Source organism: Pleurodeles waltl, chromosome 9, assembly GCF_031143425.1.
Source record: "Pleurodeles waltl isolate 20211129_DDA chromosome 9, aPleWal1.hap1.20221129, whole genome shotgun sequence".
Taxonomy (NCBI): Eukaryota; Metazoa; Chordata; class Amphibia; order Caudata; family Salamandridae; genus Pleurodeles; species Pleurodeles waltl.
In genome coordinates this window covers 970980251-970997605 of record NC_090448.1, presented here as the reverse complement: position 1 = coordinate 970997605, position 17355 = coordinate 970980251, and the positions used below count along the sequence as shown (strand labels likewise).

Sequence of the window (17355 nt, the reverse complement as noted above, 5' to 3'; positions counted from 1 at the left end):
ATGGATTTTGTGGCGGTTCCAAACCACCCGAAATCCATGGCGGTATGCAGGGTCGTGATACCGCCGGCGGTCTGGTGACGGCCGCCGGGCTGGAGACCGAATTCTCCAGCCCAACGGTCGTCACCGCCTGTCGGTCGGAGTGGAGAAGTGGCGGATGGCCATGGCGGTAACCCATTTTTTTTCCCACCGGCCTGTTGGCGGTATTACCGCCACTTCTTCCCCGTCTGCCAGGGTTCTCATGAGGGCCTATGTCTTTTATGGCCACTAAATGCCACATTTAATCATATATATTAAGTATCTCCACTCCCCTAAACTGAGAGAATGGTACACATGGACATTGGGCAGAGACGCTGGAAGTAGGAGTGCAGGGGTGCTGTAGCACCCCAAAAAGGAACATGCTGGATTTCAGAAGGTGACAGGTAATTGAAATGCCTTTAAATTTTGGTCTTATCTTGTTCCATTTGCTATGGGTTGAAAGAACGAGGTCAAATGTCAAGCTGCCTTCTGACAAATGTCTGCTTATTCTTTTAACATGTAGATTGGTGTTTTTTTGTCTCTGACTGCAAAGTCAGAGGCTTTTCTAAAAGGAACTATCAAATAATCTCCGAGGGGTACAGGACTGTAAAAGGAAAGAATTTGTTTTCGAACATACAACAGCATTTAAATACTTGTAAGTGAACTGTACAAATATTTCAAACCATATCAGCAGTTATGAAAGCACAAATGAAGCAATTTTTGTTGTAATTCTGAGGTGTGATGGAAACCAAGATTTTAATAGGACGAAAATAACTTAAAATACACTTTAGTTGGTGATGCGCGAATGGTATATATTTGCTGCAACCCTATTTCCACGTTACCGTTTGTGCCCCATATGGTATTATCAGAAAACTGTGTCAATGCTAATTTTGTTGCCATTTCAATGGAAAATGTGCTGTGTGTAAATGACAGAGCGCTACCACACTAGGGGCCAGATGTATCAAGCTCCCGGTTTGCATTTCTTAAATAGCGAATTTTAAGAAATCGCTATTTAAGAAATGCAAAATGGGATGTATGAAATTTGCAATTCGGTAATAGCGATTTCTTAAAATTCGCAATCGCTATTACCGAATCGCAATTAGAGAATGGGACTCATTCATCCCTATGGGCCTGTAGGCTTATAGGTGCGAATGGTTTTGCATTTCCCAATTTGCGAATTCCCAAATTAGGTAATGCAAACCCCAGGGTGCTGGGGGCCTAAGGCCCCCTCTGATGCGCCCCCCAAAAATATATGCGGACATGTGAGACACACACGGGCATGTGTGCGCTACATGCCATTTAAAAAATGCATTTATAATGCATTTTTTTAAATTGCACATGCTTACCACCAAATTGGATTTGGTGATAATTGCATTTCCTAAATGCCCAATTTGCATTTAGGAAATGCTTGATACATGTGCTTTTGAAATCGCAAATAGGAATTCCCTATTTGTGATTTCCTATTTAGAGAACCGCAATTTGCGATTCTCTAAATGGGGTCGCAATTTTAAGGAATCGCTATTTTAGTGATTCCTTAAAATTGCACAGCGAATGCCTTTCATACATCTTGAAAGGCATTTTTGCATTCCCAAACGGACCAATTTTGCGATTCGCACTGTTTGCGAATGCAAAATTGCTTGATACATCTGGCCCTAGGTCTTGAAACCGTGAGCTTCAAAATGCACCACTGCCAACATATGACGTCCTTAACACTTTCTTGCCAAATTGGCGAGGCTCATTTGCTTATACCTGTTCTTTGTGTGACTCGTGGAATTTTCATAATCTCTATGACTTCTGTGATGTAACATTACTCGCACTACCCCCACTGCCGAAAATTGTTCCAGCGCCACTGTATTGGGGAACAATAGCCCTCCCCACGGCAGCAAAGCAGAATGGGGCCTATACTTATAGGCTGGAGACCCTGATAAGCTGTTTACAAGACACCCTTGAACCGTGTCCCTCACTTATAGATGACAAAACGCACTATTAACGCACGGTCCCTGTAGCCTAGGGCTTATACATTATTGAAACGGCTCTTAAAATGATTTATTATTGGGATAAAATATCTATCATACGGAACAAAATTGTGTTTTTTAATGGACCGGCCGTAAATTAAGAGGTTTTTAACGTCGTTTTGATGTATGTCTGCGTCGCGCCAGACCCTTCTATTGATGTGGAGCGAGAGCCGCCGGGCCAAAGCGAGAGCCGAAAGTGGTAAGCGATATCTTAAAACGCAGGATGCCTTTAAAGACTCAATCCTCTAAAAACATTATCTGCCACTGTTGGGGACAAGGCGCCCTTACCCTGAAGAATGTTACTGTAAGATGCGCCGCTCTGACCGGAAGTCTTTTCCATTTATTGTCGCACGTCCATCACGCGCGGTTTGGGATCCACATGGGCACAGTACAAAGTCCATAGACCTGTACGCCTGGTGAAAAACCAGTGGGTGGATTCCGCGCTGATTTTGTCAGCAATCAGTTCTTTCTTCTCTAGCCAGTGGCCTGTCGGGACAGCTACATAGGTTCCGTGTTGGTCTATATACGGCGTCCGAGAATACCACATATTTAAATGTAGCTTAATCTAATTGTTAGAACTTTTAAGGTGGGGTTCGATTTACCAGACAACGGAAAGCAAGAGTTAACCAATTTCCTCAGCCAGGGACAGGGTGCTAGAGTAATGGTCAGACGGAGGAGGGGTTAGTTGCAAAGTATGGGAGACCATGAATTTGAGTGGGCCGCATGCAATATTAGTTTCAATATTAGGAAAATCAGCAGCAGACTATAAAAGAGGCCCACAAACAGCCCAAAAGATGGCCCATACGCTGACCTGTCAGACCAGCCCCTTGAGCAGTGCCTGATAAACCTAATAAGCCAGGCGGACCCGGAATACTGCCCTCTCCTGGACACATCTTTTCATACGCAGGGAGAATTAAGGGTGCCTAGTTGTGATGCCCTGTGCTGAATCGCCAAGCAGAGCCAGAAGGCAACCTCCTCAATTTATGGAACACGTGAACAGGCCATGGACCACTCAGAGATCACAGGGCTGGCTTGCCCCTTCCGACCCCTGGCACTGTCTTTGAGACCCCTTCGCCCCAGAGGTATCAAAAACAGTGCCAGGAACACAGGAGTAACCCATCCTTATGGATTTTGGTTGGGGCTCCACTTTCTTTGTTTTCTGTCATTTTTTATTACATTAACAGTCGATAATATTATAGTATTCACTGTTAGGGTAATAAAAAACTGAGTGCATTTAGCTGGACTATCACCCTTCATAACAACTGAGGTAAGTAAAAAATGCTTTTAAATGTATGCTATGGTCGTGCTTGTGGATGAGAGTGTGTTTATGTGAGAGACAGTGTGTGTATGAATGAATGAGTGTGTTTGTGTAAGTGTGAGTGAAAGTAAAGGTCAATGACGTGATGTCATTTGTGATGTCACTTCCGCTAACCCTAGCATTTTGGTGAAATGACATCCATGGAAAAGGTTTGCTTCGCATGACTATTAGCTGCCACCAAACACACCAAACACTAGTGGTGGTATCAGCTGTATATGGGGACGCTAGTCACAAATGCTGAGAGATTTTCATTCTGGACTGACTTCCTCACTTCAGCTGAGGTCAGTCTAGTAGAGTAAGGCGCTCTGAGGAAGTATCAGCAAAAATAAATAGAATACTTACTATGGGACTCGCAGTACAGTCACTTGTGCAGGAAAACATATCTGGCCCATCGATACTGGTACATCGATACTGTGCTAGGGACTTTTGACCATACACAATATCATTTTTAGTATAAAGGTATTGTGTGTGTGATTGCTTTTAAAGATTTAAAGAAGATATTTTGGGAGCTTAAGGAGTGCTAAGCAGACTCCGCCACACTGTCCTGGCAGAAAATTGCTCAATTTTGTGAAATATCAGAGTATATGCTTTGAGGTGCTGTAAGACAAAATGGCAACACTTTAAACAAGCATTGGTAACACCAGTATGGATAGCTTATGAATACACTGTCAAGCCAGACCTAAAAATCCATATGCGTTAATGACTGGCCAACTCCCATCTGTGCTGCTGCCAGAGAAAAACTCCATGAATTATCTAGTTATCAAAGACACTTTAATAGCAATGCAGTGGAGTGTGTGTGTCCCTGAAAGTTCAAGCTAAGGCAGCTGGATAATTAAACCAAATGATCACAGCTGTGTGGAGGGCAAACAATTTTTTCTGGAAGCACACAACTTCTGCCCAAGGGTGCAACAGAAAGGAGGAGTGGAAAGCAGGAAGAAAAGAAAGAGCAAACAGCAGAGAGAGAATGTGGAAAGGGAGCTACATAATGTTGAAACATGAGAGAGAAGGGGATAGTGCGCAAGATGGAACAGGAGAGAAAAACAGTGGACAGGAGAGTGTGAAAGAGGTAACTGAAGAGAGGGATGAAGAGCACATGAAAGTTGAAATTATCAGTTGGGAAATAAAGAATTGGGAATAGGAGAGGCGGAAAGGAACAGGAGAGAACAAAAAATAAAAGAGAAAGTGAAGGGGAAGGAAAGGGTGAGCAACAGGCCTAAGGACAAAGAGAGTTAGGGAACTTAAGAGTCAAAGGGCGACCAAGAGCAGTGGAAGGAAACTGGAGAGTCTGAATGGTGGTAAAGATATATTGAGAATGAGAGAAGCAGGAAACATGAGAGTGGGAATGAGATAATACAAGAGAGAGAACATGGAAAAGGCAAGAAAGGAGAGGAGACTGAAAAGAGAGGAGGAGGAAGCAGGAGAAGGAAAGCAGCAGAACAAGAGAGTGGTTGTAGGAAAAACAGTGAAAAGGGGACAGATGATGGATGGTGAGGGAAAAGGACAGAGAAGAATGGAAGAGGAGGGGGATGTCACAGGTAAATAAAAGCAGATTGAGTAAGAGGAGCGGACTAAGTGGGAAAGGAAGTAGAGGATGAGGGAACAGGAGAAAGGGCATGACGATTAAAGAGAGAGAGAAGGTGAACAGATTAAAAGAAGAGGGTAACAAGAGAGAGGGGAGAAAGGACCAGGTAACGGGTGAGGTAATGATAAACTAGGAAAGAGGGAAGATGGAACAGGTTGACATGGAGGGGACAGGGCACCAGGACCATGGAAATCTTGAAATGAGGATGGATACCACTTCTGGGCAGCTTGTAGAAGGAGTGTGAAGGGATGGGGACAATAATAGACGAGTCCCAGAGTTCTAGCAACCTCCAAGCTGGGGACTAGGAAGAAGGAAGGGAACATTACTAATGCTGTTCTTGTATTGCAATATATTGAAATAAATAACTCTGACACACCAACTGGGATCCTGAATGCTCCTTGCTCTCATACAAGACACAACATCTGGCAGACAAAGGTGAGTGAATATGATTCTTTTCTCATGCTTTTTGAGGGAGGTAAGCACCTCATCAGCCCCTGTTGCTACAAGTTTCATCATGAGTTCCACTGCAGCCACAATCTGCATCACTAGTGCTGCTGCAGCCTTGGAAATTATACAGAGTAAAGCAGCTTGGACGCTCCCAAGTCTATCTGCCATTGTGCACCACTGCGGGACTGCCAGTCAAACAAGAAGAGCCATAGAAACCATAGTGACTACTATTAAGCATGACTGCTAAAATCAAAAGAAAAGCACCCCCAAGCCAAGCATCAAAACAAATGAAGGAAAGACGTGAGATCTTATAAGAATTTGGCACCATTTTGAAGCCAGGCAGGCTTCATAAAAATCAATGGGAGCAGCCATCTTGAAGTCAGGCACTCTGGATGCTCCATAGAAGCTTATGGTGATGGTTATTTTAAAGTCATGCAAGTCACAAGTCCTTTAGAAATCAATTGTAGTGACCATTCTAGTAAGACAACAAACAAGGAAGGAGAGGACATAGATGCTGTAACCAAGTGTTTTAGGTGGGGAGGGTGGAGTATATGGGTGCTAAAGACCAACAGGACTTTGAGTCCCATAACCCCCTGGTTCTTGTCGTGCCAGGAGGCACCCTGCTATATAGCCCGCAAGGGGCTCCAACTGCGCCGGAAGGAGAAGTGAGGACAGAGCTGCTTTAACTGAGTGGGAGCCTCTAAAGACCAACAGGACTTCAAGTCCCATAGCTCCCTGGTTTTTGTTGCACCACGAGGCACCCTGCTATATAGCCCGTGACATGCTCCCGCTGCCTTGGACATGCTTGGGCAGAGACCAGGCAAAAACCGGGCCAAGAGCAGGCCCGTCTGCGCCCGTCAGAGCCCGGAGGAGGCTGGGCTGGACCACCCCTCTAACATCTGCCTTAAGCTAAGGTGGTATTTGTTAGTGGCCCTTGTGGGGATCAGGCATGTTTACGTGAAGCATTGAATACAATGGGTGTTTGATAATCCTATTGCGGTTGGGAAGCTGTGGTCCATCTACTTTAGCATATCTGGGACAGTTTTCGTATTTTGGGCTACCTCCCTTTTTCCCACTTTCATTGAGTCAGATTGTTCTGCTTGGGAGATGGGCAAATGGAAAATATTGGACAAAAAAGACTGCCTCGCTGGACCTTCAAGTAGTACGTCTAATGGCTCCACCACCTTAGATATTTTTTAATCACAAGCATTGGGGGGAATAATAGGGAAATTGATCTAGCTGAGCGGAGGCTTTCTGTAGGAGGAGGGGCCGAGTTCCTTGTTAAATTCCTTGTCGTCCCAGCTGTGCCTATCCAATCTCAAGTACAAATGGTAGGGACATTATCAGTACTGGTAATATAGTTTATTTGGGGCAACAGGATTGTTTGGAGGGGGATGGGTCTCATGATTCTCCCGACATTAGTATTTTTCCTCCAATGGCTAAGAGGAAGCATCAAACCAAGCTGGGCCTGCTGTTTCAAGGCATAAAATCTGTTCCCCGAAGAGTCAGGTTTTACCTGATTCTTTTGAGGCAAGGCCTGGGGGTAATACAGTTTGGGACTATGTGTTTATTAGGCTTAGATACACCATTATGCAGTGTGTAACATTTCTTTTCTGTGGAAGTAGTTATATCTCACCTGAAGAAGGTTATATGGCCCATTACTGCTGATTGCAATTTGGGAATTGGTGATGACCACAGACGTAGAAGGAAGGTAATAACAGCGATTCCTTGCTTCAGCCTTCAGTTCTTGATTGCTCAAATGAAAGATTGCCCTTAGGTTCCACTGCAGCTGCTCAGCTCCATGGTTACCCCAAGAAGAATGCTTCAACAGATACTCTGGTTACTGAGAGGCTAGTAAGTAGTGTGTAAATGCTCCATGTGATTCTAGCAGACTGGCAAGGAGGGGGGATTTAGAAGGAGTAAGGGAACAGTCTAATTTTAGTTTGAATCTTCCCCCTGCCGGAGCTGGTATGTCGCTATTTTGGGGAGGGTACTGCAGTTAAGTACAGGAGAGAAGGAATCAACCATACAATTAAAGAATAGAGTATGTCATTGGCTATGTAATAACACACATTTTAAGATAGCAGATTACAATGACATCCTGTTCGTCAGGCAGTGGGTTGGGTAGGCCCCATGAAAAAGAATCTCCCCCAGGATTGAGTAGTGATAAATTGCAGGTTGCCTAATATGGCAAAGCGGATGTTATGTGATCTTAATATAAAACCTTCATGTAGTGGGGGAATCAGAATCCTCCCGCTTGGGTACATTTATCGGCATCTGCAGTGTTTTAGAGATTGGGAAATCTATTGTGCCATTTCAATTCACAGGAAGAACTACCAATAGTTTTCCCCACTGAAGGGTTTAGACCAAAATGATTGACTTCAATTTTCTGTCTGTGGTGGGAGTTGCAGTAGTGTTGGACCCTGTGTGCCAAATTCTGGCCAGGATAAACAACTTCTGGTTCTCGAGAAATACTCAGGGTGCTCAGTTGGAATGTGGCTTGGATTAGGGATAAGATCCAGGACCATGAGTGGCTTAACTTTGCTACCCAGTTTGATATTCTTATGCTGCAGGGGACTTGGGTGCAGGAGACTGTAGTCTGGGATGGGTATTAAAGCTATAGTGTTTCTGCTACCCGATCGCCTGGGCATAGAGCTCAGGAAGGGCTCACTATTTTGATTCGCATTACAAAACAACTGAAGGACTGTTCCGTCCCTGTTGACCACTCAGGAATTCAATTGCTATGGGTGGTTGTATCTTGTGACACACATTTCTTTTTTGTATATTTTTATAATGGTGTTTGGGAATTGGGCTGTCAGATTGTGACTCTGTTCCAAGCTATTTTAACTTTAGAAACAAGGTTACAAGCACATTAAGACTTTTAATATAGTATTGGCTGACACCTTTAAGTGGATCATAAGGGGCATGAGTTGGCTAGAGCTCTGGGAGGTATGGATTTATAAATTGTGTGAGGGGGAATGTCCTTCTAGGATTTTGCCTACATGTGTTGGGAGAGGAAAGGGGACGACAATTGACTTGTGTTTATCTCTAGAACTATTTTGAATCTTGTGAGCCCAGGGGTTGTACATGATGTTGTTTTTAGTGATCAAAACCCTATAGAAAGAAGCATTGCCATTCCACCTGTAACTAGTAAGAACGCTGTTACGGGTTCTATTGACCTTAAGATTAAATATAAGGGGAAGAGGGTGCAATGGCAGAAACTTCCAACTGCTGCCTTATTTGAGACTGTTGTTAAAACAAATTTTCAACTCAATAAGATAAGGATACTCTTTAGTGGAAAATGCACTTCCAGATGTGACTTTTGGGCCTATACCCATTTGGTTGGTTCGATTACTGGTATCATGAGGGATCTGTCAAATTGAGACCTGCTATTCAGCATGACTGGTTTGACACAGCCTGTAGGACTGCTAATAGGCACCTAAGATTAGGCTGTGTAATCAAGTGCTTGTTTATGAGGCAAGAAAAGCCTATAAACTAGTGGTTAAAAAACATAAGTCAGACCTCAAGGAGGCTTCCTGGGAATAATTGCTATCCTCTTGTGCTCCCCAGGATTCTAGTGGCGTCTGGTCATTTCTGAATGGTGGGCAGCCTAATTTGGCTGCACCAGACGGTATAGGTTCTTCTATCAGGCCGGAGCATTGGATATCTCATTTGAAAATAGTTTATGAGTTAGGAGCTGATGTTATGAGGGCCGATGAGGAGGTAGAACAGTTGTATCTTCTAGAAATTAGGTTCAATTTGGAAGAGGTAAATAGGGCAATTTGGTCTAGTCCATCCCATAAGGCCCCAGGCCTGGACTGGATTCCAATGGATCTGTATAAGGCAGAAATGCATTTTTGGGCACCCGTTTTAAGGAACGTACTGAATGCTGTGGTGCAGGTAGGACTTCCTTTTACTTGGAAAGCAGCAGTAATTATCCCTGTGTTTTAAAAAAGGAACAAGCCATATCCTGTATGTTATAGACCTGTCTCCCTGCTTAATTCAGTCATGAAGGAAGCGGACGAATTGTCCTGGAGCCTGTGGAAACTTAGGCCCATTCGCATAATATTTTATGTTCTGTCCAATATGGGTTTAGGGAAGGCATAAGCACAATGGAGCAGTGACTAAAACTAAACCTTTTGATTGGGAAATATGTGTACCCCAAGGAGGGGTCCTTGTTTTTGGCATTCATGGACCTGAGCAGTGCCTTTGATCGGGTGAATAGGTCGAAATTATGGAATCGTCTGTGGGGGCTTGGTTTACCTTACCCTTTCGTTTGTTTTTTGTAAGGGCCCTGCACTCGGATGTGACTGCGTCAGTAAGATATGGCTCAGGAGGGGAGTGTATAGATTCGTTCACCCTGCCTCAAGGAGTTAGACAGGGGTGTGTGTTGGCCCAGCTCCTTTTTTTATTGTATATTAATGTGCTGAATAGTCATTTGGTTACTTACGGGAAAGATTTGCCCACTGTAAAATCAACCCCAATGCCTTCCTTACTCTATGCAGATGATGCCGTATTGTTGGCACATATGGCTAATGGGCTTAAGCTATTAGTTGCCCTTTTTGTGGATTTTATGGATGATTTGGATTTAGAGGTAAACAGCAGCAAAACACATTATATGGTCGGTGGGAGAAAATCCTCCCAAAACAGAGTACCTACTATAAAAGGAAGAAGGGTTTCTAGGGTGCCTGAGTTTCCTTACTTGGGGCTTATGTTCGATTATCCGAATAACTGTTTGGCTTGTATATCTAAGCGATGCTCCCGTTCTTCCTTGGCTTGTAATGCTCTGTTTAGATTTTCTAAGACAAACGGTAATGCCTCTCTATTGCAAGTATACAAGATGAAATGTCTCCCAGTGCTTTTATACAGTTCTACCATCTAGGGTCTTCGGAAGAGCAAGCCGATTCAGCAAGACAAGGATCATTTTTGTAGACGGTTGATGGGCCTTCCCCCTAACACCTCATTGTTATTTATCCAGGAGGAGCTGAGACTTGATTCTGTAGAGGATTATGCAAGGATGGCACCAGTGCTGTTATGGATTTCAGTATGGACAGGGAAATATACGGGGATTAACGGGGCGGTGCTGGAGTACTGTTTAGGATGTATGCACAGCCGTAAAATACCAGTGGCTGAACTACATTAAGATAGTGGTGAGGTCCCTTGATTGGTCTGATTTATTTTTTAAACCATATCTCCTTACCAAAGGGGAAAGAAAATTAGTAAAGGAGCAATTATTTATGTACCTAAAGTAAATATGGGATGCAGAGGTAATCTTAAGACCATCCACTGGACTTGTTTTATTCATGCAAGCGGATGTGGGTCCTGAGCCTTACCTTCTTTCTGTAAGAAACCAATGGGAAAGGTCTCTATTAATTCAATTCAGGCTGGGTTCTATTTGGTCCCTTTTTTGTTTTCCGCCTGGCCAATTTGATCCCCATGAGGTGGAGGTTTCTCCCGTTGATGGTTGCTCCTTGCAGACATTGGAACATTTGGTGTTGTTCTGCAAATGTTATGAATTTTTACGACGTAAATATTTAATATAATTCTTAAGATTTAGGGGCTTTTACCAGTTTCATCCAGCATTTTTTTTATCTGAAGCTATTGCTGGCTGATGTAACAATATTGGCTGTTTCTCCTTATTTGAAAGAAGCTCTATACTGGAATAAGATTCTGAATGCCTAGAGGATTGCATCTGAAAGTATATTGGTTAAAGGCCAATTGATTTATATATATGATTTTGTATTTGTGAGAGTAAGATTATTTTTATGCAATTAGTAAATTGTTAATGGGTGGCACTTGGAATGATGATGGATGGTGTGCCCTTTTAGATTTATTGAATGTATTGTAAATATGATTTTGTTTAGGTAAAGTTTATGTGTATTTATGCTTTTATCTTTTATGATTATGATAAATAATCGGATAAAGATTCATTCGTTAATTCACAACAAACAATAGTGGGCAATTTGATCATTGAAATAGATGACTTAATCTATTCTAATCTAATCTTGGATTTAGGATAATTCTGATTTCTGACTACGTTTCCTGCATTGAAGCCTTCATGGCAATTCTGACTTTTATTTTGTGCTAATTGTGCTATAGCTGAGATTTGGTAATAAAACTGTTCTACTTTTTCCTGATCTAGAACTCATTTTTTGAGTGGTCAAAATTAATTGTTTGCAACTCTGCAAATGTTAGGGCTAAAGCTGAGGAAGTTACTTTTTAATGCAAGATAAACTCCAGAACGGAACTGCCAGAGGTACATTTTAGGTGATCAGAGTCACACTACTAAGAACTCCGAATCTGAGTAATTCAACAATGAAGAAGAAGCAATGCAACTGGAAATATTTGAAGGGTAGTATTCAAGGACCTTTTTGCACCAAGATCATAATAGAATTGTACACATTGGGCAAAATACTAGCTATGGCAAGGGCCGATGGCAGAGCCATAACATATACCATGAACATTGAAAATGGTCAGCCAAAGATGCTAGAACAGTAACACTGAATGATGGGAGAAAGCAAACAGCTGTACAAACATTGCCCAATGTCAACCAAGAGTGAAAAAACATGCTATGTATGTATGTACCTACATGGTATTTGTTGGTGTACACCTAGCCAAAAGGGAGTGGAGCGCTGTACATGATCAAAGACAAGAATAAAGTCAATGGGTAAGAGGAGGTAGATCTGGGTTGAGGATGGTGAGTGCATTACGATGTAGTGTTCTTTAAGGAGGTGAGTCTTTAACTCTTTTGTAAACTGGAGCAGCATTGGGGCAGTGTTGATGGACATGGGGATGTTGTTCCAGATCTAGGGTGCATAGATGGAAAAGGCCTGCTGTTTACTTTTTCTTTTTTACACAACTTAGTCTGCAGTCTCATGGTGTCCTGGCTGCAGGTATGTTGAGATCCATCAGAGATGGTAAGCGTTTCTGCAAGTAAGTGGGGTCTTGTGGTCATAATAGCCTTGTAAGTGATGCTGCTAGTTTTAAAGGTGGTACTGGCCCACAAGGGGAGCCATTGGGGTTCCATAAAAATGGGGTGATCATAATTCTTTAGGAATTGGATAAAACGTGCTGCAGGATGTAATAGGCCCCTGAGGGATACCTGTGTGGTTGGGAGGCCGAGGATTTGGGCATTACCGCAGTCCAGATGCTGGAGTATAAGGCTTTTGCAGCATTAATGAATTTACTTCTTGAGGAAATAATTTGGCATTTTTTAGAAGCGGGAGCTTGTAACAGGCAGTCTTCTTTTTATGGCCATGCGTACCTTGAAGGTGATGTTGGTGTCCAGGGTGAATTCAATGGACTTGACATCTGTCGAAAGTTGGAATTCAAAGTCATCAAGGTTCATGTCATTGAGCCAGGTTTATACTGTATTACAGGAATTCTGTCTTCCCTGGGTTGAGCTTCAGGTAGGCACAGGACATCCTGTTAGGATGATGCGCAAGCAGTGTTTGAGGCATTGGATATCTGAACATGAGGGGAAATTTAAGTAGAGTTGTGTATCATTGGTGTATTGGTGAATCTTGATGCTGTTATCTGTGAGTGGTGTACCAAGTAGCTCCATGTATTATTTGAACATGACAGAAGACAGTATGGAGCCCTTGAGGTCTCCACAGGTGAGGTGATCTTTTGTAACCTGGACAGGTGCATGTGAACAAACTGGCTTTGGTTGGAAAGGTAGGAGGTTGAACCAGTGAAGGACATTGCTGCTGAATCCCATTCGTATGTGGACTAGCATACCCACGTGGTGGCGTCTCCCCCAGCCATAGGAAAAGCATGAGAACTTCAGAAACGAGAATAGCTTCACAAACATCTGCAAGGCATGACACCTGAAATCAGAAGGATGACACAAAAAGCCAAGAATTAAGTTAAGTAGCAATGTAAGATGACTGGAGGCGCAACTGAAGTTCCCCAGCAGACTCATCCCCAGTACAAGATATAGGTGAGCATCTACACCTCATGACAGAAGCTGTAGCACTAGAAAGACATGTAGAACAATTTGCGATGCTGGAGAAAAAGGAGAGCAAGAAAATGATGACTGCAGTTACTAGTGGGAAAGCATGAAACTGCATTTGTGTTAAACGGTGAAGCCACATGAAACACAGTGTGGGCATCTAAATATGACAAGATGGAACACAAACCCAGGCTGTCAACACCCAATGATGATGTCATTTAGTACGGCAAATCGCTCAGTGAGATCCCTCAGCACATTCACTGAAACACAAATATTTTAAATAACCTCACTGCAAGATGAGGTAAGTCTTGAGAGGTGAAGAGACCGTCTCATGCCTTCTCAGCAGTATGACTGTACAAGTTATGATATTCTTTGCCATGACATAGAACATGTGAACTCACCACCACAAACTGTAGAGCGCTCCCATTGCTGTTCTGAGGACTCCGAAAACTGAAAGGCACACACATCTTACTCCACATTAACGAAATAAATCAAGCCAGTACCTCAAAGCCACCAACGCATATCTAGTGCATCTATAACACCAGGTAGAGAAGCAAATCCAAACCTGAAACAAGATGTTATTGAACCAGTTAACAGACACACTCTGTGGGTGTTCCCTACTGTAGCGTACCAAAATGAAACACACGGAAAATATACATCTCAGTAGCAATAGAAGTGAAAAGACACGGAGGCGTGAACCTAAATGACACGATTAGCTGCGTAACGGGAGCCTGCAAAATCTCCAGGTTAGACCTATTCAGAGAATACTACCAATTAGAATTAGATCCTTAGTCATGAAACATCATGACATTGTCCATACACCGAGATGAGTCGGATCCAAACGTCTCAACTTCGGAGTGCAATCTGCTCCCGAGAGATTTCAAGAAATGGCGAAGAGAGTCATAATGCCAAAACAAACCTGTCTAAACTGCAGTGGTGATATTTGTCTCCATGAAACATCAACAGAGCACTTGAAAAAAGTTTTCAGTTGTCTGGAAGAAGTTGGAGTGACGGTGAATGAAGGAAAATGTAAGCTGTAAAAAGAGCTCATTTTCTTTGTGCACATATTCTCTCACAAAGAAATGCAACCAGAGCCAACCAAGGTCGAAACATTCAATGAAACACAAATGCAAGCTGATGGCGCAGGTGGAAGATCATTTCGGGGCATAGTGAGCTACTGTTCCTGCTGCATCAATGACTTTGCCACAGTGAGGGCTCCATTTAGAGAGCTCGCCAAACAAGGACAAGAATTCATATGAACCACTGAATGTAAAGAAGCCTTCAAACATATCAGAGGTGGTAGCATAAATAGATCACTTGGTCTACTTTGATGTCTCCATGTGCACAGAACTGACTATGAATGCCAGCCCAGTAAGTTTAGGGGCTATGCTAATCCAGTACAACCCTCACTGAGACACTGCTAGGTGAACTATTGCATACACAAATTAGCAGTCTAACTGAGGTGAAAAAACTGTACTCTCAAACAGAGAAACAGAGTGTGGCCATTGTCACATGCTCCTATACAGAAAGCCATTTACGATAATAATAGATCATCAAGTACTGGTAACTATCTATAGCAACCCGAAGGTAAAGATTCCTGCACTAATAGAAAGGAGGGGAATACGCCTAAAGGATCACGATTTCAATACTGTACACAAACCAGGAAGAGAGCACAAGTACACAGTTCATGTTTCTTGGCACCCTCTCCTGAACCTTTGCAGCACACCCTTACTAGTAGAACAATACATCAGCTTTGTACTGCGGCAGAACATGCCAGCTCAAGAGCAACTCATTGCAAGCGCAACTTGTGCAGGAATTGTGCAATTACATCACCCTAGAGGAAGTGACAAATATGATGAAAGAAATGATGGAGAAATGCTAAAAATAAAACTCAGTACAGTAGACGTGCTAGCATGGATAATAGCAGGAGGAACTGTCTATAGAAGAACAAGGAATTCTCCTTTGTGGCACCCAGATAGTCATACTAAAGACACTACATCGGCAAACCATCAGCCTCGCACATGAGAGCTGCCAAGGAATAATAGCAACCAAAAAGAAACTCAGACAAAAAGAGTGATTCTTAGAACTAGATATTCTGGTAGAAGAAATGACTCAAACATGCCACTTATGTCAAAGCACAGAAAGACCCTCAACCCCAAACAGCTATGAATGTCTGACCTTCCAGCTACAGTGAGGCTAATGCCGCCAGCTGACTTCTATGAAGCTCTGGACACCAAGGCATACATATTGGTTATCACTGAGAAGTTCCTGTTTTCCTCTGCTACTCCATGTGCCGTCAATGTTAGCGGCAGCCACAATACCCATCCTAGAAAACATTTTTGCAGCTTGGTGTGCCTCACCAATTCTCAAGACTGACAATGGACCCCTTTTTTTAGGAGACGTACTTAGAAAGTTCATCATATATCTGGGGATACAACATCATAAAATGACATCTTTTTAGTTGCAAGCCAACTGCATGGATGAAAGATTTTTGACTATGCTGAAACAGATATGTTAATGAAAATTATTAATGAGTGTTTATGCATTTTGAATAATAAGAAAATTGTAGAAATAAATAACAGAAAATTAATGTGCACGTTTGAAAATGTGCCCATGGAGAGTGGTCACCAAGATTCACAAATTATATTAAAAAGTTACTAAAAATATGTGAAATGTTGAAAATGCGTAATAATAATGTAGTAATATGCCATATTGATATATATATAACATATGTTTTGCATTATATTGTAGAGCTAACTTCGCCGAAAGTTGTGGCCTAGTTTTGCCAGGCCTCATGCAGAAACTGAATATTCATGCAATGTAGAGAAGCTAATGTGCTGAACTGACCCTGAACTGCTCTTTGTTCAATAAAGTCTGCTTAGCTGGAATTTTCTGTGGTGAACCGACGAACAGGACATGAGGGAATCAAAATTGTATCAAGGACTGTGTAAAGCAGATGAGATGTACTTTCCCAGGACTCGAACAATAGAGACACTGACTGGAGAAGAAGATGCAACATTTTTGATACCCGATGAGACGGATGATGAGGACATCGTACAGTGAACCAATCGACACCTTGAGAACTGTGTAATACTAGAATTCATAGATTTGAAAAACTAAAAAGATTGGGTAGGGTAATAACTGGTGATTAACTGACCAATTAGGAATTGGGGGATAGTCTGGGTGACTTTGATATAATGTTGTGACAAAGGGGGAAAACTTTAGAACTGATGGAGATGGAGAGATGCTAGGGGCAGATGTCGGTGGAGAGACTTTTCCGAAATTGATGCGATTCGAGATCCTGTCATTGGGCTCAGGCTCTTGAGAGCCTGATGCGATGCTGATCGATTGATGACCTGAATATGAAGACTGACTCTGTTGCTGATCCATACCGTGGATAGGTAGCTATGACAATGTGAATGAATTACCTTTTGAGCCTTTCCTTTCTAGGTACCAACTGCTCTGTTTTTAAATAGTTTTCTCTCTTAGTTAGATGTTTTCCAAATTCATGTTCTAAACTGTTTTCGCATAAAGTCCCACATGCTAATATTAATCTGGGTTAGGTAGGGCTCCTATTCTGAGATGCTCACATATACGGTGACAATTCATTGACGGACTGATTTGCTGAACTACTCATGTTAACATATTCATTGTTACAGGCTTATGTGGAGGCATTAGAATGCATGTTTTCTCAAGTTCTGATTAGATTATGTTATTGGTGGTCACTAATGAATTAATCTTGAGTGGATTTGAATAAAGTGTGAAATTAACCTCATGACTTAGTATTGTAACCAATAGGGAAATAAAAATTGCTAAAACATATAACGAGTTGTGGTATTCGTGAGTCTTGACGTTAATAACTACTGATTAAATGGTTATTGGGTGGTGTATTGATTATTGATGGTCATCGATTACTACATGGCTAGGATACTCCATGCAAATCAAAAGGTTTATCGACCTATACGCGTCCCCTTGTAAGTTTACTTACTAAGGACTGGGCGCGCTAGCAGTTTTTGGTAGCAGA

General features: G+C 42.4%; 1 long non-coding RNA gene across 1 annotated transcript in view; it reads left to right on the top strand.

Moving 5' to 3' along the window:
- The window catches only part of LOC138258749 (uncharacterized), a 41119-nt gene extending 24195 nt beyond the window's left edge, over positions 1-16924 (top strand). The window contains exon 3 of the long non-coding RNA XR_011198547.1: positions 16083-16924. This is a non-coding gene — a long non-coding RNA (uncharacterized lncRNA). The remainder of the gene's footprint in view (positions 1-16082) is intronic.
- The last annotated feature ends 431 nt before the right edge of the window (positions 16925-17355 follow it).